A 23,305-nucleotide genomic window follows, 5' to 3' on the forward strand; every position below is an offset into this window, starting at 1 on the left:
AATGATAAGACATGCTTTTAAAAAGTTAGTCTATTCAGTTTTGCTTTTTAAGAAACCCAGTGATGTCTACCGTCTCATAGACTGACCAAAATATTTCAGACCACTTAATACCACTCTGGGAATAATTTAAAAAAAATGAGTTTTCCTTAGATTAGATATAGGGTTTCATTCAACATCTGGTGAAAACCTGGGTGCATTCTTACGCTCCTTGAAGGCTCTGCTTGCCCAAGAGTTTCTGGATCATATCTTCCAATTCAGAAGAGTATCTAGTTTAATTTCGCACATAGAAATGCATTGGTAATGCATTGGTAATGCATTTAGAGAACGCTTTAAATTCCCAAGGACAGCATTTCCTAGAAATTTAGGTTGCCAATGGAGTTAATATACTCGTTCCACTCAAATTGTTGGGTAAATGATGAGCTATGACAATAGAACGGGAGCCTTCCAGGGGGGTCTTCCCAAAATATTTCTGCTTAGTTTGTTCTGTTCTGGGTTTTATCATCTTGTTTCTCAAATTGTTTCCAAAAAGCTAATTTGGGTTTTTGAACAACTCTGTTGAACTTACTTATCATTCCTTCTTTAGATTTCTATTTTGCATAATTACCATAGAATGTGTGTATATTTCACAGAAAAAGAAGATATTTAAAAACTTGATCACGTATGGGGGAGGATTCATTTGTGGGTAAAGATGGTGTGGTTGCTTTGACTCCTTTCTGGCTGTGAAGCAATTTGTTGGATGAGCATTCAAGAACACTCACAAAATAATGTAATCCAGGCATGAAAGAACTGAGGCTTCTAAATGAGAGCCCTCCCTCTCTTCTCACTGATTACATGTAAGGGCAGGCGCGAGAAAGGGAAGGTGTTTCCAGGAAGGGCTGGTAATATCTTCAGTGTGCCCCTGTGCCCTTGAGGCCAGACCCTTGGAATTTGCCACAGCCTAGATTCTATCACTCAGTCCTGTTCTACAGGCAAACATCCCCAAAATGGCCCTGTGCAGTGCCTACAGGGTCCTACTTTTTAAGGAATAACTTATGTACCACCGGCAATGGGTTCCAAAGACTACCCTAGTAACATCTATTTTCCAAAGGACAAATTATTCCTCCCAAGAATGAGAGTACTAGGATTTTTTACGTATTTGTTTTCTAAAGGTCCTGATGATGATGGTTTTCTAGTCCTTTTCTCTTTTCTCTAGTAGCTCCTAGAGCTCATTGCCTCTCAGGTAACACCTAGAATAGAAAAATAGGGTTGCACTCCCAGGTTGTAAGTTTATTTTAAACATGGGGAAATGAGCTCCAACTGCAGTTTTTGCTTCATTCATTAGCTTCCAAATCACAAAATTATTATATATATCTATAGTTTTCAGAATGTCAAGTTGAGTACATTGTGTACTAGATATTCTATTACATATTTGTGAAGTCTTTGTATTGAAGTAGAAATACTTATTTGCTACACTACTTGGCCTGACCTACTAAAAATGTGTAATAGGGAATGGCACCTTCCTCTTACCACCATGGTCTGGCCAAGTGAAAGAACTCATTGCTGGTTTCATACAGGTTTCTCCTAATTGCACTAGTCTTCTGCTTTGGCTTAAGTAACTACTACAGAGTTCTTGATTTTTCAGTTTTGCTCAGATAGCTTTGGGAGAACACCATCTAAACACACATGCACACACACACATGCGTGCACACACACACACACACACACACACACACACACACACATCCATCTGTCTGAAATCCTGATCCTTGGCATACCTCAACATTACACAAGGATATGCCCTTTCTGACACATTCTATGCATTTTATGCTAAAATATTCCATTGGAATTATGTTTTCAGGCTAACCAACTAGTCATTTATCAATACAGACCTGTTTCATCCCTGCTAGTTAAATTTGTTGAGAGTGAGGAGGGTTCCTAAAACAGTTCTATGATAGCTTCAAATTGAGCTGAATAAAAATCAATGGGGATTAGGGGGAGGTGGTCTTCACATCAAAATAGCATTAGATTCCATATCTTCATTGGAAATATTTCCTTTTTGCAACTCCTCCTTCATGATTACAAGAAATGAGATCTGCCTTGGCATTCATTTGTGGGATTTGTTTGTTTGTTTTGTTTTGTTTTGTTTTTCTTCCTGGCATGGGGTCTAGTAAAAACAGATTCTTTGGGAAGACAAAAGAAAGTACAGATTTCTCTTTGTTTATTTTCAATCAACTTGACTTTTAAAGATGGCCTTCTTTATGTTTTCCATTTACAACATATGCCTGCTTATCCATATACCTTCAGATCAATAAAAGGGTAGATATTTAAAAGTATCTGCGGTAGCCAACAGCTGGAATCATGCCAGGCATCTTTACATTTTAAATTCTTCCTGGGCTCTAGAGGTAGATGAGGCCAACTTTCCTTTTGACTCAGCAGGCAAGTTTTACTATGACAAGAGCACTGCTATTTTAAAAAGCAGCTCTTGACAATCTAACTCCAGAAAGCATTCCCACCCTGTGAAATAGTACAGACGCACCCGCTTCCTTATTGATGAAACACTGGAAAATAATGCCTGTTAGAAGCAATTTTAATCATTTGGTAGCTCAGCTTCTAACTCCTCAGGAGGTTTCTAACCCAACTGCCATGCCCGATCTTCTGTCCCAGTTTTTCCGATTGGGCAGCTAGATGATTATCTCAGGCTTGGCACACAACAGAAATTTGGCTTGATGAACCCCTTAAGAGTGGGGCTGACTTGGCTGGATTTTTTCTAAGCAGAAGTCTAGCCTTTCAGGTTGTATGTGGTACCTTCCTATTTTTCTCACAGCTTCATTCACAAAGTTCCACTTCTAATCTAGTTCTGATTTAGAGTGACATGTCACAGCGCTTTCCTGAAGACTTCTGGATATTTAGAATTCTTGATCCCCAATAAACAGTATCAGGTGATCATTCATCAGTTTATGTCTGGATATCTCTAAGGGTAAGAGACAGCAACCTGTGTGTAGTATTGATTAATTAACAGTCTTACAGATTTATTCATTTTGTATAGGAATAATATTGGGGAGATACATTTTGTTGCTAACACTAGTTATCTGATTATTTGCAAAAGGAAAATCACTTATTGCTAATCTGAGTCATTTGATCCAAAACAGTGTTCTTAACCTTAATTGAATTTGACATTTTTGAAAGATTTGTTATAAAAGGTTTTATTTATTTTTATTTTTTAATGTTTTATTTACTTTTGAGAGAGAAAGAGAGAGAGAGAGAGTGTGCGAGAGAGAGCGAGCATGAGCAGCGGAGGGTCAGAGAGAGAGGAAAGAAACAAAGAGTCCAAAGCAGGCTCCAGGCTCTGAATTTGCGCTTCTTCTAGTTTGTTGAAATAGGCCTGGATTGCAATATACTTTCCTCTTAGGACTGCTTTGCTGCATCCCAGACATTTTGGATTGTTGTATTTTCATTTTCATTTGTTTCCATATATTTTTTAATTTCTTCTCTAATGGCCTGATTAGCCCAATCATTCTTTAGTAGGGTGGTTTTTTAACCTCCACATTTTTGGAGGTTTTCAAGATTTTTTCCTGTGGTTGATTTCAAGTTTCATAGCATTGTGATCTGAAAGTGTACATGGTATGATCTCTATTTGTTTATACTTATGGAGGGCTGCTTTATGCCCCAGTATGTGATCTATCTTGGAGAATGTGCCATGTGCACTTGAAAAGAAGGTGAATTTCCTAACTTCAGGATGCAGAGTTCTAAATATATCTATCAATTCCATCTGTTCCAATGTGTCATTCAGGTCCATTGCTTCTTTAGGGATTTTCTGTCTGGTTGATTTATCCATTGCTGTCAGTGTGGAGTATTCAAGTCCCCTGCAATTAGCATATTCTTATCAATAAGATTGTTTCTGTCTGTGATTAATTGTTTTATGTATTTGGGCACTCCTGATTTTTGGTGCATAGATATTTATAATTGTTAGCTCTTCCTGATGGAGAGACCCTGTAATTATTATATAATGTCCTTCTTCATCTCTTGTTACTGCCTTTACTTTAAAGTCCAGCTTGTCTAAGTATGGCTACTCTGGCTTTCTTTTGGCTTCCAGTCACATGATAGATATTTCTCCATCCCTTTACTTTCAACCTGAAGGTATCTTCAGGTCGAAAATGAGTGTCTTGTAGAGAGCAAATAGATGGATTTTGTTTTTTGATCCATTCTGCTACCCTGTGTCATTTCGTTTGAGCATTCAGTCCATTTACATTCAGTGTTATTATTGAAAAATGTGGGTTTAGAGTCATTGTGTTCTCCCTAGAATTCGTGTTTATAGTGGTGTCTCTGGCACCTTGTTGTTCTTTGCAACATTTCCCTCAATAGAGTCCCTCTTAGGATTTCTTGCAGGGCTGGTTTGGTGGTCATTAATTCTCTCAATTTTTGTTTATTTGGGAACACCTTTATCTTTCATTCTATTTTGAATGACAGGCTTGCTGGATAAAGGATTCTTGGCTGCATGTTTTCTTCTGTTCATCACATTGAAGATTTCCTGCCATTCCTTCCTGGCCTGCCAAGTTTCATTAGATTGGTCTGTAACCACTCTGATAGGTTTCCCTTTGTACGTGAGGGCCCTTTTTGTCCCTAGCTGCTTTCAGAATTCTCTTTATCTTTATATTTTGCCAGTTTCACTATGATATATTGTGCTGAAGGTCGATTCAAATTCCGTCTTAGGGGGGTTCTTTGTGCCTCATGAATTTGAATGTCTAATTCTTTCCCCAGATTTGGGAAATTCTCAGTTATAATTTGGACTAGTATCCCTTCACGACCTTTCTCTCTGTCTTTCTCTTCCGGAATTCCTATGATACAGATGTTGTTCCATTTGATTGTATCACTCAGATCTTGAATTATCTTTCCTGCTCCTGGATTAATTTCTCTGCTTTTTTCAGCTTCCTCTTTTGCTATAACTATATCTTCTAATTCACCTATTATTCTCTCTGCCTCGACAATCCTTGAGGTGGCTGCCTCCATTTTATTATTCACCTCATTGATAGCCTTTTTTAACTCATCACACCTATTTTCAAAGTTCCTAGTCATTGTCTCAGATGCTTCTTTGGTGCTGTTTTCAACCCCAGCAATTAATTTTATGACAAATTTTTAAAATTCTTGATCAGGTATGTTGTCTAGATCTGCCTTGAGCAGTTCTGTGCCTGTGACTTCTTCCTGGAGGTTCTTCAGGGGAGAGATCCTTCGTTTTGTCATTTTGGCTAGTTTTCTGTCTCTTGTCAGCTTCAAAGAGCTCGTTGTGCACTGTGCACCTGTTAATATTGCTCTGTTAAAGGAGGCTTATTGACCTATCAGGGCCTATCATTTTAGGACATATTCTTTAATGGTGTATCTCAGTTTCTCTTGTTGTGCCTTTGAATACTTTATTTCCCTACTCAGCAATATTTGGGACTCGCCGTCATGCACACTTTGGCTTGTTTCTTGGTGTAGCCCTAAGAAGAAAAGCAGACAGACAAACACAGAGGGAACAGAAGCACACAAATGCACAGACAAATCACACACACAAACAAATTAAAAGGGGGAAAGGAAAGAAAGAAAATCGAGAGGAAAAGATGAAAAGAAGAGAAGAAAATATATAATAAAGGGGGTCAGAGACAACAAAGGACAATGGTCAGTCTAAAGTGTATGACCAGTTGAGGGGAGAGATAAGGATGAGATACCGGAGAATATATCTGGATTGCAGGAAAGAAAGAAAAAAAAGAGGAGAGAGGAGAAAGGAAAATAAGGAGTAAAACTTTTTTAAAAATTTTAAGTAAAAAAGGTAGTTATAATAAAAAATAAGTACAAAAAAAGGAAAAAAGAAGGAAAAAGGAAAAAAAGCAGCAGCTCACCCTTGTGGAGAGGCATGGTTTGGTGTAGTAGGTCTCGGTCTCAGGGGGCTGCTCTCAGAAGCTCTGCCTTGGTGACTGCAGAGAGTAGAATGGTGGCACGCCAAGCTCCACTGGAACTAAGCACTGTAGGCCACTCTGAGTCAGGTCTCCTTGTGCCACAGCTGAGCCAAGTTGTATTTTCCAGGCACGCCTTGGTTCAAAGTCCTAGTCCATGCACTTTTATGCTACTACAGATGAGATGTACTTGCTTTGTTGGCTGGCTTCTTAGGGGGAGGGATCAGTTTCTCTTGGCTCAGGCCAGGATTTGTGCTGCCCCTGCCTGAGGCAAGTTGTGCTGCCTGAGGCAATGTGCACAGCAGGAGGTGACATGCATGCCCTCACTTAAGCTGTGGACTCCCAGCCCCCAGCCGGGATCACGATCTGGATCTTGTTGGTGGGGGGATGATTTTCTCTTGGCGCCCAGCTGGGATTCGCACTGTTTCTGCCCGAGGTGCCAGCTGCTGCCGGAAATGAGCTGCACACTCCTGCAGCGGAAGCACGAGCCCCAGCCTCCACGACCACCAACTTCCTGCTGGGATCGCGTTGGGGAGGGGGCTATTTTTTCCCAGTGGGCACCCGGGATTCGGGATTTGCTCGGCCAATGCTGGGGGCGAGATATGCTGTGGAAATGAGGTGCGTGCTCCCACTCCCTCAGCCAAGGTCGATGTGAGCGCTCCTGGCATGGCTGGGGCTGCCTACTCACCGCTGGGATGGCGCAGGGCTGGAAGCTGTTCTTTCCCTTGCATTCTCGGGTTCGGGATTTGGGCTACCCAGAAGTTATATATGAAGTGAGAGTTTCTCTCTCTGAGTGCTGTTAGACGCTCTTTATCTCTTCCCCAGAGACAGTACTATGAGCATGTTCAGTTTCTCTGTCTCTTCCCTTTGTCTCTCGGGCTCTGCGAGCTTGCCCCATGTTGGGCTGGGGCTCCCACCTCCCCTGCCCTTCTCGGGCTGGCCCATTTTCCAGTCTCCCCAGTTCACACTCACTCATGCAGGTATCTTTGAGGGTGTCTTCTTTCTGAAGTCTGTATTTTCTCCTTCCGCTCTTGCAGATGAGAGTAATGTCCTTCTCAGTTCAATAGATGGGGCAGATGAAGTTTACAGAGCTCCCTTCCTCTCCACCGTCTTGGCCCCTCCCCTCCAGGCTCTGAGCTAGCTGTCAGCACAGAACCTGATGCGGGGCTTGAACCCACTAACGTGAGATCATGACCTGAGCTGAAACCAGACGCTCTATTGACTGAGCCAACCAAGCACCCCTAAAAGGTTTTAAAGAAGCAAGGAAAGTCTCCCTAGCTCAGGTCACTTACTCTGTACTCCAGGATATTAGTGGAACCTGAAATATCTCTGCTACCTGTGGAAGGAATTATCTTTGCAAGTGAAGATTTCGGGGTGTGGGGGGGGGGCCACGCATGCACGTGTTTGCATATAATGTGCTTCATTATAGAAGGCGTTATAAACATTAGTGCTTGTACCACATATTTCTCTGTGACAAACAAAGCCATATATGTGGGGAAAAAGTAGCATCAGCCCCAAGGTTCTAGAATGTATCAGATTTTCCAATATAATGTATCAAAATCAATGTATCAGTCATGAATTATAAAAATGTGATTACATTTTCAGTGGGGAGGATATGATTAGTGACAAAGATAGTGGCAGAATTTGATGGTGGAGGTTAGGAACATGCACGGGGTGTAGTATGTATGATGTTTCCAAACTGTATACTGTGTTTTTTGGGTCAACTGAAAACATATTACGGGCTATAAAGCTTTTGCCATCTTTTTCTGTTATACCTCGTACTATATTATCTAATAAGTAATTGTGATCTTGTTTCCAACATTGGAGTATGAAGTCTTTAAAGTTATTTTATTTCTATATCTCTGGAATCTGTCAAAGAATGATGCTTAATACATACAAGGGTTTTTAAAGAAATGTCTAAGAGACATTTGGGCCACTGATTGTATCTAGGTCATGATCTTCCAAGTGTCGGCTACTTTGATTTGAAAAATGTCATGGCTTGAGATACCATATTTTCTAATTGAAAACCAGTTCTTAGAGAAGAATAAAAGTCTCTTGAATATGCACTTGTGTGTATAAATATATACACATATTTTTAACAAACAGAGTATGTTTTAGCACAAAATCTTACGATAAAAGAGCTGGTAAATCTCACATTAGATGCCCGAGGTCCAACTTCTAATCTCAGGTAGCAGTATCCTCTACAATTTATTAGTCTCCTGATGGGACTCTTTTGTTTTGGAAATTAAAAAAATTTGCCCACTTCTCTCTTTTCTTTACATTTTTTAGATAAAATGATTAAATGTGAGGGCTAATGAAAAATAATGGGGCACAGGGACACGCACATAATGGAGGTCTGTTCCCTTGTACTTCCCTACTCTTTACAAAGCAATCCTAATCCATTTCATGATGATGCACTTGGCACTGAGTAGTTACATACATTCATATTACTAAGAATGAACGTGGGCCAAAGACCCAACTACCCTAAACAAATAGTTGCATAAAATCCAGCATTAGTGAGTGAAATCCTGATTGTCACCATCTTTGTTAATAATGTAGGTTTTCTTAACCCGATTAGTGCTAGGTACTGTGTCAAAATTCAAGCCAAATAACGTGAGGCTCTTGGCTGTAAACAGCTACAATTTTACAGGCACTTTTGATCATTCTGATATACTCTCCTTTCAAAGACAAATGATTATACTGTATATTAGATTATACTGAATCCTAAATCCTGCCCAGGATTCAGTAATATGATCTCAAAATAGTCCTAGAAGTGGAATGAAATCTGTGATAGGAGGTGGAACTAAGGGCAACAGTTAATGAAATTAAGAGGGAAAGCTCCCTTTTTCAATCATCAACATTATTAATAGGTCAAGACTCTCACCTATTCAAAGCGAGCCTTGTGGACACTGCAGATTTCAGTGTCTTTTTATATTCATATTAGCCCTTGCTTCCAGTTTAGCCAGACGGCTATTCATGTTTAAGTCCTCAACCATAGACTGTTTAGGTAACATTGGACATCGACCTTAAAAACATCCTGATGCCTTTCTGTGATTTTCAGAAAAAAGAAAAAAAAAGTATCTGTAAAAATGTTCCTAAAATAAATAGTAAAAAAAAAAAAAAAAGGAAAAGAAAAAAAGACTGAAAAATCTCCGACTAAAACAAGGGAGGGGCGGTGCTGGAGGGGCTCAGTTGGTTGAGTGCAGTCAGACTTTGGCAGCTCAGGTCATGATCTTGTGGTTCATGAGTGCATGCCCTGCTTTGGGCTCTGTGCTGACAGCTTAGAAGCTGGAGCCTGCTTCAGATTCTGTGTCCCCCTCCTCTGCTCCTGCTCTGTCTCTCTCTCTCTCTCTGTCTCTCAAAAATAAATAACATTAAAAAAAGAAAAACCTCCTGAAAAGTAAATTTCTGTTGCATAAAAGCCATTTTTCATTTTATGTTGGCTTCCGTCTTATGGACCACGATTCATTGGTAAGAGGAAGGAATTGCTCTGAATAAACTAAGGCTACATGAATATTTAAAAATTGTGTACTTAGATAACTATCTGATATAAAACATTAGCAATGATATTTTAAAATATTAATACTGATGTCTTAAGGTAATCAATAAATCACAAAATACACTGAAATCATAATTTGGTCCTGGAAAAATTGAGAACATTATACACAATTTTATCCATATTACAAATAGTGATATGGGAAGCTTTAAATAAAGCTTCATTTGTTTTTCAATTTTCCCTTATTGATAAAATCTTTTTGTTGTCTTGTAGCATCTTTATAATATATTTTAATAGAAGGGAATAGTGCATAATTCTTAAAAACTAGACCAAATATTTAACAAGGCTAGGGACTATGCTTATTTTTATTTACCACTGCATTTTCAGTGCCTAGTCAGGGCCCGGAATGTGATAGAAATAGTTAATGTTTAATTGAGTGCTTATTATGTACAAGTAATTGTTCTGAGCACAGTGCATGGATTAGGTGGTTTAGTCTTCAGACCAGTCCTACGAGGTAGTTGCCACTTCACACATGAGAACACTGAGGCCCAGATGAAAGAGATTGTCAGAGGTCATGTGATTAGTGCATACTAAGATTAAAATCCAAACTCTGGAAATCTGGCTCCAGACTTTCTCTCTTCATTACTGTGATGCTAGACTGTATGTATTAGACAATCTTTAAATGCTGAATGAATAAAACAGAGAGGGAGGAAGGCAAACCATAAAAAAGTCTAATACAGAGAACAAACTGAGGGTGGATGAGGGGGTTGGGGGAGAGGGGGAAGTGTGTTGGGCCTTGAGGAGGGCCCTCGTTGGGTGTTATATGTAAGCAATGAACTACGGGAATCTACCCCAGAAACCAAGTGAGTAAACATGAAGATCTATCTTTTTCTGTTAGTGGTCGTTGCCTGAAGGTTTTCGAAAGAAAGCATGATGGCACAGGACGCACATATTTACTAAAGCCACGTGGGTGTGGGTGTGTTTGAGAGGGCATGTGGGAAGACGTGCAGTGTGAATGAATTTAGGTCTTTATGAGTTCTTTGAGCTCATTTATTTACATAATTATCCAGTATTTATTAAGGTTATGGTGAGCTCGGTACTGTTTTTCAAGTATTCCCTTCAAATTAATACTTATGAGTCACACGTGAGAGGCCAATAAAAGGAGTAGGTCTTAGTAAGACGGAAAAAGAATTGAGCACAATATTTGTCTCAGGCAAAATCAATTAGCATTCTTTGTGCGGTAGTAATTGGTCAATTCCTATACGTGCTGCTTTGCTAATGTCACTCATTTCCTACAACTTCTAGTCTTCTTAACCTATAAAATAGGAATGATAATTAGAATAGGGTTTGGGAGCCACTAAAAATTAGTCCACGAATACAGACGCTTTTTAGAAATGTGTGGATTGTGGGTTATGGAAGTTCAAAGGGTGTTTGTGAGGCCCGAGAGATGGGGGTGGGAATAATTCATACTTCTGAAAAAGCAAAAGTACCTGAAGTTTAAAAAAAATGTTTATTTATTTATTTTGCTAGAGTCTGAGCAGGGGAGGGGCAGAGAAAGAGAGAAGAGAGACAGGGAAGGAGACAATCCCAGGCAGGCACCACGTTGTCAGCACAGAGCCTGACTCAGGGCTTGATCTCAAGAACCGTGAGATCATGACCTGAGCCCAAACCAAGAGTTGGATGCTTAACCCAATGAGCCCCCCAGGCATCCTCTGAACGTTTTTAATAGGCTAGAAGCTAGCTACGTGAAGCAAAATTTTTAACTGTGTAAACACAGAGATTGAGACGCTATGTTATTCCCTAAATTTGAGTGAGTATATTTGCTCATAGTAATTTCAGGGTAGTCAGCTGATCAATTTATCTAATTCTTTGGTTTAAATATGTTAACAGTGTAGAAAATCCTATTCCTCACTACTGATTTTCCAGGTTTATTCTTAACATCTTGATCTTGTGAAAGTGTGTGTGAGTGTGTGTGAGTTAATGGATCTCTTCCTGTCACTTTCCTCTCCTTTGTGGAGTTCTCTTCTCTGAATTGCCTGACACTAAGTGATATAAATTTTTAAATATAGGCAGTAAAGCTGTTATTTTTTATTTAGCTTTTACTGTGTAATGGAATTTGTGACAAGATTATTTGCTACAATGTTATTTTGTGTCTTGATTAGTGTTCTTTGTAAAGGACCCCGAGATATGTGTACAAAAGGCACTGTATGAGCTGTGAATGGAGGGGCAAATGGCCTTCATTCAAATATAGCCAAGTAGTCATTACCAAAGTTTTAAGCAATTTGAACTGCCTAACTAGATGCATGACAACAGTAATTGTGGATGTCCTTAAAGGACAGCTGTATACATTTTGATCAGTGAATACCCTAAGTTCACTTTCAAAGAAGCAATTATTATTAGGTATAAGTTTTGCTTGAATTAAGTTTTTTAAAACTGGCATTTTAAAAACTTGTGGGCTACTGAGTGTCTTCACACTAACAATAACATGGCCCAGTGTTGTACATCAGCAATCCGTTTGCCTGTAAGATAATGACTTGCTATGAAGTCTTTTTTTTTAATATTTTTACTTATTTTTGAGAGAGAGAGACAGCACATGAGCAGGGGAGGGGTAGGAAGAGAGGGAGACACAGAATCGGGAGCAAGCTCCAGGCTCTGAGCTGTCAGCACAGAGCTGGATGCGGGACCAGAACCCACAAACCGCGAGAGCGTGACCTGAGCCCAAGTCAGACGCCTAACCGACTGAGCCACCCAGGCGCCCTGTAAGTCTTTTATATCCTAAATAGCGTAAGTTGAGCTTAGAGGCATTGCCAATATTGTTGGTGTTTGAGTTGTACAGTGGCCACCAGAGGAGTATCAATGACGTAAACTTTCTCTAGTAAAGGTTAGCTCTCAATTTTAAAAGCATTCCATTTCTTATTATATATGGCACATAAAATTGGCAAAATATTTAAGGTCCAGGCAGCTCCATTACCCCTCCTCAGCCACAATGCATCTCCCAAAGCACTTACTTTCTAAAGTATTTGCAGAGTAGAACTTTTGTTTTTATTTTTTTATTTTTTTTAATGTTTTATTTATTTTTGATACAGAGAGAGACAGAGCATGAGAGGGGGAGGGGCAGAGAGAGAAGGAGACACAGAACCAGAAGCAGGCTCCAGGCTCTGAGCTAGTCGTCAGCACAGAGCCTGACGCAGGGCTCGAACCCACAAACATGAGATCTGACCTGAGCCAAAGTCGGAGGCTTAACCGACTGAGCCACCCAGGCGCCCCAGAACTTTTGTTTTTAAACTAAGTCAGACTCAGAACCCAAACTATAAAGTGGATAAAAGCAATGAAAGGATAGTTTTCAGTCTTTAGCACTTGTCAGAAAATATCTAATTGCAGTATGTATAAAACATCTTTTGAGGGCACCGGGGTGACTCAGTCGGTTAAGCGTCTGACTTCGGTTCAAGTCATGAACCGTGTTGGGTTTGAGCCCCGTGTTGGGCTCTGTGGGTTCGAGCGCCATGTTGGGCTCTGTGCTGACAGCTTAGAGTCTGAAGCCTGCTTCACATTCTGTGTCTCCTTCTCTCTCTGCACCTCCTCCACTCGCCCTTTGTCTCTTTCTCTCAAAAGTTTAATAAACGTTAAAAAAAATTAAAAAACAAAACATCTTTCGTTGGATTGCTGCAGATCCCTAGTGCCCACTGAGCCCAATTTGGAAACCACCAGGATGTCCACAGAGCTGAGAATTTTTTTGAACAGAAACTATTCCTTTAGTTCTTGTCATGGTGTTGTAAGGAATTCAGTAGCTAACTAAAAACTTTCTCATCTAGGATCTACTTATCCAGCTATCCCAGACCTTTATACCTTAGGAATTAGACACACCTTGTTCATAGGAAAACCCTGCATGCTCCCTTATCTCTATGGATATGCTTGGGTGCCTGGGTGACTCAGTTGGTTGAACATTTGACCCTTGGTTTCAGCTCAGGTCACGATCTCATGTTTCATGGGTTTGAGCCCTGCATCAGGCTCCATGCAGGCAGTGCAGAGCCTGATTGGGATTCCCTCTCTCCCCCTCTCTGCCCCTCTCCCACTCACTCTCTCTGTCTCTCTTAAAATGAGTAATAATAACAAACTAAAAAAAAATAAACCTCAAAAAAAAAAAAGTACAGATATGCTTAAGAAAGGCTTCCATCACCAGTGATTAAATGCAAGGCCTCTTTCTGTATGTCAGTGTTCCTCCTTCTTCCCTCTCTTCCCTCTTCTCAGCCTGCCCAGGGTAATAGAATGAGTTGATCATCGAGGCTGTGAAATAAAATCTGTGTTTAACTTCTGGCATGTTCCCTCTCTAGACAGTAATGTGACTCAATAATGTGATACTCTCTTTGTCAGTGTGGTGATGAAGTCTAATGAGATAAGTGATGGCCAAATCATTTAGTACTTAATAAAGCCTTTTCTTTTATGCTCCACAGAGATAAACTTGGTTACTTATACTTTATCATCTTCTAAATTTCCCCTTGTAAACTCACTACTTACGCTATATTAACCTGTAGCTTCAGTGTTGGTTATTTCTGCTTTACAAGTCACCTTAAACTTAGCTTAAAACAATAACAATCTCTTCCTACTCCTGATTATATGGGTTGACTGGGCATGGGTGAGCAGTTCTTCAAGGTGATATTGGCCAGGGCTGCTGTTAGGACAAGACTCATGTGCTGGAATATTCTGTACGGTCACTCAGGTGTCCGGCACCTTGGTGGGGCTGTGGGGGCTTCAGCTCGGCTGCAGCACTGACCCGCGGGGCCTCCCTCCGCGCTAGTCTCGGAGCCTCTTCCTCCCACTGTGGCCTCTCCCTGTGGCCTCTTCCACGGGGTGGCTGACTTCTTGCATTAAAGACCAGGCCCCCCGAAGCATAAAAGCCTATGTCTAGAACTGGCCCTGGGGCTGCTTCTGTGGTATATTCTACTGCAGAAAGTGAACCCGCCTGACAACTCCCTGTTGGAGGTGAGTGAAGAAAGGCTGGGAAGTGTGGTTGATTGACGGCCATTTTGGAAACCAGCTACCACAGTGTTGGTTTTCTAATCCTTTGTCCCTGGCTTATCCCTGTGGCCCTGATAGTGTTGTACCTTGGCGATAGAGAGGAGTCCTTTTTTACAATCCTGCTTTAATTTCAAGCAAACAATGCTGGCAGTTTTTATAAGCATCCACATATGAGATGATTGCCTTTGATCTGGCTTCAAAACAGTTTGTTCAGATGTCGATGAATAGCACAGCCCATCAATAGACTTGAAATAAACACAATATATTTTATATAGGATTTGCTTTTAGAAAAAGAGAGAGAGAGAGAGAGAGAGAGAGAGAGAGAGAGAGAGAGAGAGAAAGAAAAAGCCTACCAGTTTGGTGTTATTACCAAACCATCCCAAACATAATGAAGTTAGTTATAAATTGAGCCATTCTTTAAAAATAGTGTTTAATATTTATTTATTTTTGAGACAGAGTATGAATGGGGGATGAGCAGAGAGGGGAAGACAGAATCTGAAGCAGGCTCCAGGCTCCGAGCTGACAGCAAAGAGCCTGATGCTGGGCTTGAACTCATGAACCCATGAGATCATGACCTGAGCTGAAGTCGGCCACTTAACTAACAGCCACGCAGATGCCACTGAGCCATCCTTTTAAAATGATTTTCACTTTCTCACATCGTTTCCCTACAGCTCTATGTTAAGAGTGTCTAGAGCAAAAAGAGAGGGAAAATATTTTGATTTTCACTGAAAACCAGTTATTTGGTCCAGATTATTCAGATAGTTAACTTTTGATGTAACAAAAACAAAAACAAAAACAAAAGGTACATATTGTCACTAGTCCATCCACAAATTTATAATGTTTCTGAGTGAGAGGCCTCTGAGAATTGTGTGGACCCTCTTTCTAGAAAAAGCACAGGTGCTCTAAATTTTGCATAGACTATTAAAGAGTTTACAGATACATATCCGTTCACGAATCCCAGTAAGAACCCTGCCGTAGTAAAGGTCATGAAGTCTCTAATGAGAGCAGAAAGTAAGTTTCTCTTGCTGTGTCATTCATTTCCCAAGGCAGCTGTTTAAAAAGAAAAGTTACTCTTGGAACCATTTAGACAATAGCCACTGCTTTGGTTCCTTAAAAAGATTCCACCCATTCCATTCTAATTGTCCTATTCTGAGGTGGGGCCAAAATGAAAGAACTACAGCCAAAAATAAAACCAAGGAGTTATTCTAATTCACCTCTGCTTTTGGTGGTACAGAACCGTAAGTAAGGTTTGCAGAAGGAGGATAGGGATTTGGATTTCAGTACTGGGTTTGGACTGTGGGCAAATTGTCGAAGCCCGCAGCGCCTCTGCTCAGTGTACCTGTGTATGTGTCTCTGACATTTATTTCTTTGGCTTTTTCACTCACTCATCTATCCCACTCTTACCCTGTCTCTCAGGCTGACACATTCTTTCTCTCTCACAGTCTTTCTTCCACTCTCTATGTGTATATACTATATATATATATATATATATACACATAAGTACATATGTATCTGACTTAAAATGTTTCTAGGTACCTCATAGAGGCCTGGCAACAATCAAATAAGGTGACTCAAATAAATTCTTTTGAAGGATTTTATCATTTTTATGGTGCAAATTTACAAAATTTTTATTTTATAAAATTTGCAACTGAAAAACAATTCAGTTATGGTGGAAAACACAGAACTGGGGGTCTGGAGACTTCGGTTTTAGTCCTGCTTTCAGTAACTTGCTGTGGAGTCTGAGGCCAGGCTGCAAACCTCTTGACGTCTGTTTCTTCAAAAATGGCAGACACGGTTACACAAGGTGAGCGCTGGGACCCTTCTTCAAGATCTCCCCCCGCTCCCAGGTGGATCTCTAATCTAGTGACTGGAGAGAGGAGGCTTTTGCCCATGGATCGGATGTGCCCTGTTAACGGCACAGATGAAGCCTCCGGGTCTCGCCGCTGGCCGCGTGGGACTGTGACCTGAGAGAACCAGGCACCCGCGCAGCCATCGGAATAACAGCTTTGAAAAGCATTTGCGGATTACATTCCTCTGGGGACAAACTTCCCTGATGTTTGTACTTAGTTTTAATTGCGGAAGGAGGACTTCTCTGTTTGACCAATCTATTTGATATATTGAATTTACCCAAAACAGACAGGCCCCTTTGTTCCAGCACTTTGGCAAATTGGCTTATGCCATTCGGTAACCTTTTGTGCTTTTATGTTGTTAAGTTGGAAAGCTTTCTGTGTTCTGATTGCAAGGCCGGTGTGGTCCGGGATGCCTCTATCTGTACCAAAAGGGAGCCGTGCTTTCAGTGATTGTGGCAATGTTTACTTCTTCCCATCAGTGTATCTGCTCTCTTTTCTGAAGTAATCACTATAATTACACTTCTTCAATGAGTTGCGTTCTATTGTGTCACCAGGCCTATCTGCTAGACATCACTGTGTTTTTCTTATCTGAGTGCTCTCAAATGGGGAAGGTGAAATGTGTTGGCAAGCCACCTTCAATCAAATTAATGTGAGACCAATGTATTGTCAACAGAGATGGTGGCTGGTCCCTATTTATCCCGTTCCAAGAGAATGGTACAGAAACTGGCCTGCTGTTTATAATGAAGTGTCTATCTGGTTGAGAAGCATATATATATATATATATATATATATATATATATATATATATGCTCATCTTTTAAGAACGATGATAAAGTCTTATTTTCTTACTACTTTCACTTTATTGTCATGTCATTGATAAATGCTACAGCTGAGATGTTGTAAAAAAAAATGAAATGAGGTAAATTGTACAGATTTATTCTTGTAAAATTTTGGACATACCAGGACTCCCATGGCTTGAAAAGTAAAAAGTTGGTTATGAGCCCCTGTCTGTTTGGCTTATCATTACAGTATATGTTTTCAACAAAATGCAGAATTCTCCTAAATCCTTATAGAGTTTCTGTTATAAGTAACATGGCAGCAATGACTTGTGTCTTTAGAATACACATTACAACACTTGAGCACATTTAATTTTAGGTAACAAAAAGAGGATGCGATAGAACAAACACGTTTCTTTGTATAGGAGCCTCATATTAAATTAGTCCGATAATACAGTTGAAGACTTTCGAGCACATGTATTTATTCAATTTCTACTGCTCTTGATCGGACAGTACAGTAAAACTTCAACAACCAGAAAAGGAAACTTTCCATCCATTTGCCAAAAGCTATGTATCTGCAATTGCATATTTATCTTAATACCCTTATGAACAGAAATAATGAAAAATAATAATTTTTATCCTTAATGTGTACTGGAAATTGCCACATGATAGTGAACAAATTAAATATGCAAATATACTCCAGGCTCTGAATATACTAATGATTTATTCTTACAGTTAGAAGTCTGGAGGATCACCTCACATGTACAAAAGGAACTTCTATTCTCCCGTTTATAGAAATTCAAGCATGACTGACCTGGACAGACACCTTTTCTTAAGTAGCTGTTGCAGATTAGGCCCCGGTGCATGTTTTCTGGGTAACTCAGACCTCATATTCCATGCAGACAGTGCTTTCACATGAGCAGGCTTAGCTAGAGTAGATCTTAACTTTTATGTAAGGTTCTTAATAGAGCATTCTGGGGAGTTACCCAAAAATATCACCAGTCCAACTAAAACTATATTCCTGACCTACAAAAGGGGCTCTTGGAACACAATCCACTCAACTCATAGGCTGCTGACATCACAGTAGTATACTTTCTCTTTGAAACAATACCCCAAAGCAAAAAAGGCAGAAATGTCCCATTTCACTCCTAAATGAAATACGTCACATTTGGATGAGGAAAAGACAGGCTACCTACTAATGCTCCCCATGAGTAATGGCCAACTTTTCTCTATGAAGGCCTGAAAAGTCGCTCCAAAAGATTACATTAACATTATCTATTAGTTTTTTGTTTCCAATAGAACATAGCAACTGGAGGGAAAAAATGATATTTTAAGAAGATTTTAAAATAATTTCTCCCTCTAAAGCTGAGACTATGTAAATGAGTTTTGTATCTGAAGTCATTTCTGTTAAGTTTTAGACCACCAGAGATAAGGGTAGTAACCAGGGAGATGAATTGATGATTAACTAATGGTTTCTGTTAATTACGACACTAATAAATTTAGTGCTGTTTACATTTTGCATTCAATTTTAAAGTCTGTGCTATTGTATATGGTGACTAGTATTGTAATTACAGATTGGTTCGCTGGGCCCACTCATGTACTTCCTTGTGTAATTAATCACAACCATTTTCTCGAAGTCTGAATTATTCTCAGATGTTAATTTGGTTTTAGAACCTTTACTCACACTTCATTATTTTAAAAGACTCATCAGAGGAGACGAGTTAAGATGTGTTTGTAGTCAAGGCCCGTTTTCTTGTAACTACAACAGCCTTTCCTTCAAGACACATCATTTCTAGAGGATGAACACGTGCCATTTCCCAAGGAAGGAAAGGTGTTAGACACGTGCCCTCACACCTGATGGGATATGGTGAGAATAAGACGGAGGGTGGAGCAGTTCACTGTCAAGTCCCCTGAGGGCTCCCCTGCTCACCACAATGATGCTTAGTAGCACTCATGGCTTGGGAGAATGGGACAGGAGAGGTCATGAATCCTGTCCAGGAAGCACGGCAGCCTGCTCCCCTTACTCTTGCTTAATTCAGTCCTCATTAATTCCACTTTATTTGGCATATCTTGGTGCTGTTGATGTAATCTTTATATGTTTGCATATTTTCTTTCCATGCTACTGCCTAGTAGTATCCCAAATGGAGGATGTTTCCCCCCATCTGCTTAGAGGTAAAGTGTTCTTGGTTGCTAATGTTAGGGCCCTCTATGAATGGAAACTCACTTTATTTCTTACCATTATTATACCACAATCCTCATGATCTAAGCACACTTCTTTAAAAAAAATTTTTTTTTAATGTTTCTTATGTTTGAGAGAGAGACAGAGACAAAGAGCAGACAGGGGAGGGGCAGAAACCTAGGGAGACACAGAATCGGAAGCAGGCTCCAGGCTCTGAGCTGTCCACACAGACCCTGACGCAGGGCTTGAACTCGGACCGCGAGATCATGACCTGAGCTGAAGTCGGCTGCCTAAGCGACTGAGCTTCCCACGCACCCCAGCACACTTCTTTACTTGAAGAAACCATAACCTTTTATAACTACAGACCTTTGACATATAGTGTTGCATCTGTCTGGAATGCCATTCCATTTTTCCATCGTACAAGACTTAGATTTATTCATTCATCTAATATACAGCTAATGAGGACTGACCTTGGACCAAGAACTGTGTTAGCTAGTGGAGACAGAAAGATGAATTCTGTTCAGTGCTTGCCTTTGAGAAGTTAACGAACTCTACCATGCATTATTAGCTGTACCTTCCTTGCATATTCACGGTGTTTTATACATTTTAGGTTGTCTTCGATAAGGCATACATACACTCTCCTACTTTCCCATTTCTCTAGTCCCTGGAGTTTGTTTCTTAGCATAACACTGTAGAAATAAAGAAGGCCTTAGGGATATTCTAATCTAACTCCATTTGTAGATGAGGAAACAAATGATCAAAGGGCTAAGTGAACAAAACCAATTATTTGAGCTTATACTAATTACCCAGACTTGTTTACTCCTAAATCTAGCGTTGTTGTCACTGTCGCACTGGGTCTGCAAGTATTTCTGGAAGCTTTTGGGAAGCAGTCATTACTTCTGTTGGATTACTAGGGTGCTAGTCATTAGTATCAACCTAGCCTAACAGTGTGTGAAACTATACCAGAATGGCTAAAGAGTAAGTGTACTTTTAGAAAATAAACTCTCAGTGGGTACTTTACATGCTGGGAGTCATGACTCAGCCATTCCCAAGTGACCTAAGCCAGAATATTCTAAAGTGACAGAAAAAGAAGGTTTCCTTTACCTAAAATGACAACCAAATGAGTGTATCAGATTAGGTTGGAATATGATTATGTCACAATAGATTAATAATGCAGTTTTGAGAGACAATTGTTCTTTGTTACTGAAATGCATCATAATGGATAATCATGAATTCTGCTGGAAATCTTTGGAGCCGGAGTAGGTCTAAAGAACATAGGTTCTATAAACACAGGGACGTCAGGCTTCTTTACTAGACTTAAAGTGGAAGATGAATGATAAGCTCCTCCCTCCATGTTACCAAACACGTCATGGTATATTCTAAGAAGGATATTTTGTATCCACTAAATCCGATTTATTTTAAGGGTACCACTGATGGGATTTACTGCCATTGCAATTCTGTTTTCCTTTTCTTTGTCAGTTTCCTCACCTCCTTTGCCTCTGGGGGACTATCTTTGAAATTATGATTATGTACCAGTATGTGGAGTTTTAATATCCTGCAAAGGGGTAAAGCAGCCAGGACTGGATAATGGATAGCTCCCCAGACTGGTGCAGGAGTTCTGGGTTCTAATCCTGGCTCTGCTGGCTACTGGGATGTAAGAACCCTTTCTCGGCATCTGCCCCAGCAAGTATAAGATGAAGGGATTCAACTCATGGCCTTCAAAGACCTTTCAAGCTATGGGGTTCAGTGATATAAAGTTGAAGCTTTTGCTGTTAAATTTGCCATTGCTTCTTGAGATTCTCCTTTAGTAACCCCTGACCCTGAACTAAGTCAAATACAAAAATAGGATGATGATTACATTACAATGGATCCTCTCATTAAATAACTTTAAGCTGTACAGTTCCATCATTTCAAAATGAAGTTTGAGGAGTATCCATTTTCAGAGAGTTCATAATTAACATACGTTGTATAAGCAGCTACAACAGCCTGCTCCTCATTATTAACATATACCGGAGTTTGTCAATTCAGTGGTGAACGCTTCCAGTTTCGGGAAGCCCTCTGGGAAAGCCCTGCTTAGCAGGTTTAATGTGAAGAGTTGGTGTCATCCTAATCAGCTGTCTCTGACAGAGTACACGCGGTTCCGGCTGTAGCGTCCCTCCCTGGCTGGCAGTGGGTTTCCAGCCCACTGAGCACTTGATGCCAAGCAGTCTGCTAAGGGACAAGAAGAGACTCTTTGGGGATCCCTGGTATTTATCACTGTTTAGGAAACTTGAGGTTCAAAGGGCCAGGGCTCATACATACCACATTTATTCTAAACCTTTGATCCAGGACATATCGAGGGATTTGGGGGTTTATTTTGGCTTTTTGTCTTTAGCATAAGATGACCCTGCTATTCTGCTCAGGTGTTTCTGTTAACCCTGTCTTCTGTGTCACTAAATATAGTTCAGAGACCTAGCATTACCGTCCAAACTGCTGGATTCTTTTTGAAGCTAATAGGTCTCGATTTATTATCCAGCTCTGAGATGGAAGGGAGGTACTCCTACCTAAGAAACTGCATTTCCAGAGAAATGAACCAAATTGCTTTAAAAAAAATTTTTTTAATGTTTATTTTTGAGACAGAGAGAGAGAAACAGTGTGAGCTCGTGAAGGGCAGAGAGAGAGAGAGGAGGCATAGAATCCAAAGCAGAGGCTTCAGACTCTGAGCTCTCAGCACAGATCCCAATGCAGGGCTCAAACTCACGAACTGTGAGATCATGACCTGAGCCGATGTCAGATGCCCAACCCACTGAGCCACCCAGAAGCCCCAAACCAAATTGCTTTTTTTAAGTACAGACTCTTAAAAGTGTAAGCATATTTAAAGTCAGTTGTTACAAATGATTGTTTCCTGAGCAGAAATGTATAAAATAAAAACAATCAGAAACTGATTGTAGAAATACATGTGAAGACACAAACCTAACTGTATAGACTAGGGAGGTATGGTGGCGGAAAGAGGTGTGCTGCTGAAAGAAAATGGTAAAATGAGTAGCTGGTGGAGGTTTTCATGAAAATGACTGGAACAGACTGAGTCATAATTCTTGCATTCTTGCTCATGAGTTCAACATTGTGAAATTTTCCAGTTCAATATTTTCTGTATTTGTTAACTTGGTTAAACATATTTTCATAATTAAAAAACAGTTTACTATTTTATAATGATGTGCTAATCCTGTAGCACATGGAGGCTTTTTCCAAAAGCTTATTTTAAAAGTAAATGTAGGGTTGCTTGGGTGCCTCAGTTGGTTAAGTGTCAGACTCTTTATTTCAGCTCAGGCCTGAATGGGGCTTCACACTGGATGTGGAGCCTGCTTAAGATTCTTTCTCTTCCTCACTCTCGGCCCTTTCCCTGCTCATACGCACGTGTGTGTGTGTGTGTGCCCTCTCTTTCTCTCTCAATAAAACAAAAACAAACAAACAAACAAAAAACACAGGTAAAGATAAAGGTAAAATGAAAGTCCTTGCAGGAGGCTCTTCCTTTATACATGTACAAGTGTGTGTACATATCTGTAATTTCATAGGAAATAGTTTTTCAGCAAAGTAATAATTCTAACACCAAAAACAGCACCTGGATAATATAATAATAATGATACAATAAGAATTCTGTAAAAAAAATGCGTTAATTATCCTAACTAACTTCATGCATGAAATATTTATATATGTATCTATGTTTACAAAAACCTAAAACACTAGAATGTCAATGATATCCTTAGGTAAAGTACAAAGGGAATCCCAACGTCACTTTTGTTTTCCCTGAAAATTTTAGAAGAAACAACTTTTATTAGTTGAAAAATCATTGATTTTGTACTTAAATCATGCCTTTTGGATTTTTGTTGTTTTTGTTCATGGAGTAACTTTTTCCTATTCGGTTTAAATTACAATGTATCTATGCTCACTCCCCACTGAAGAGAATAATGGATTTTTTAGGAATCTCTTGAAAATGTACATTGAAACAAATTGTGTTTTTAAAAAAGTATCTTAGGAGCTATATCTGTGGTTTGAGTGGACTGTTGCCTCAGAGTGATGTAGGTAGGAAGTGATTATTGTAGCAA

This window comes from Suricata suricatta, chromosome 3 (assembly GCF_006229205.1).
Source record: "Suricata suricatta isolate VVHF042 chromosome 3, meerkat_22Aug2017_6uvM2_HiC, whole genome shotgun sequence".
NCBI lineage: Eukaryota > Metazoa > Chordata > Mammalia > Carnivora > Herpestidae > Suricata > Suricata suricatta.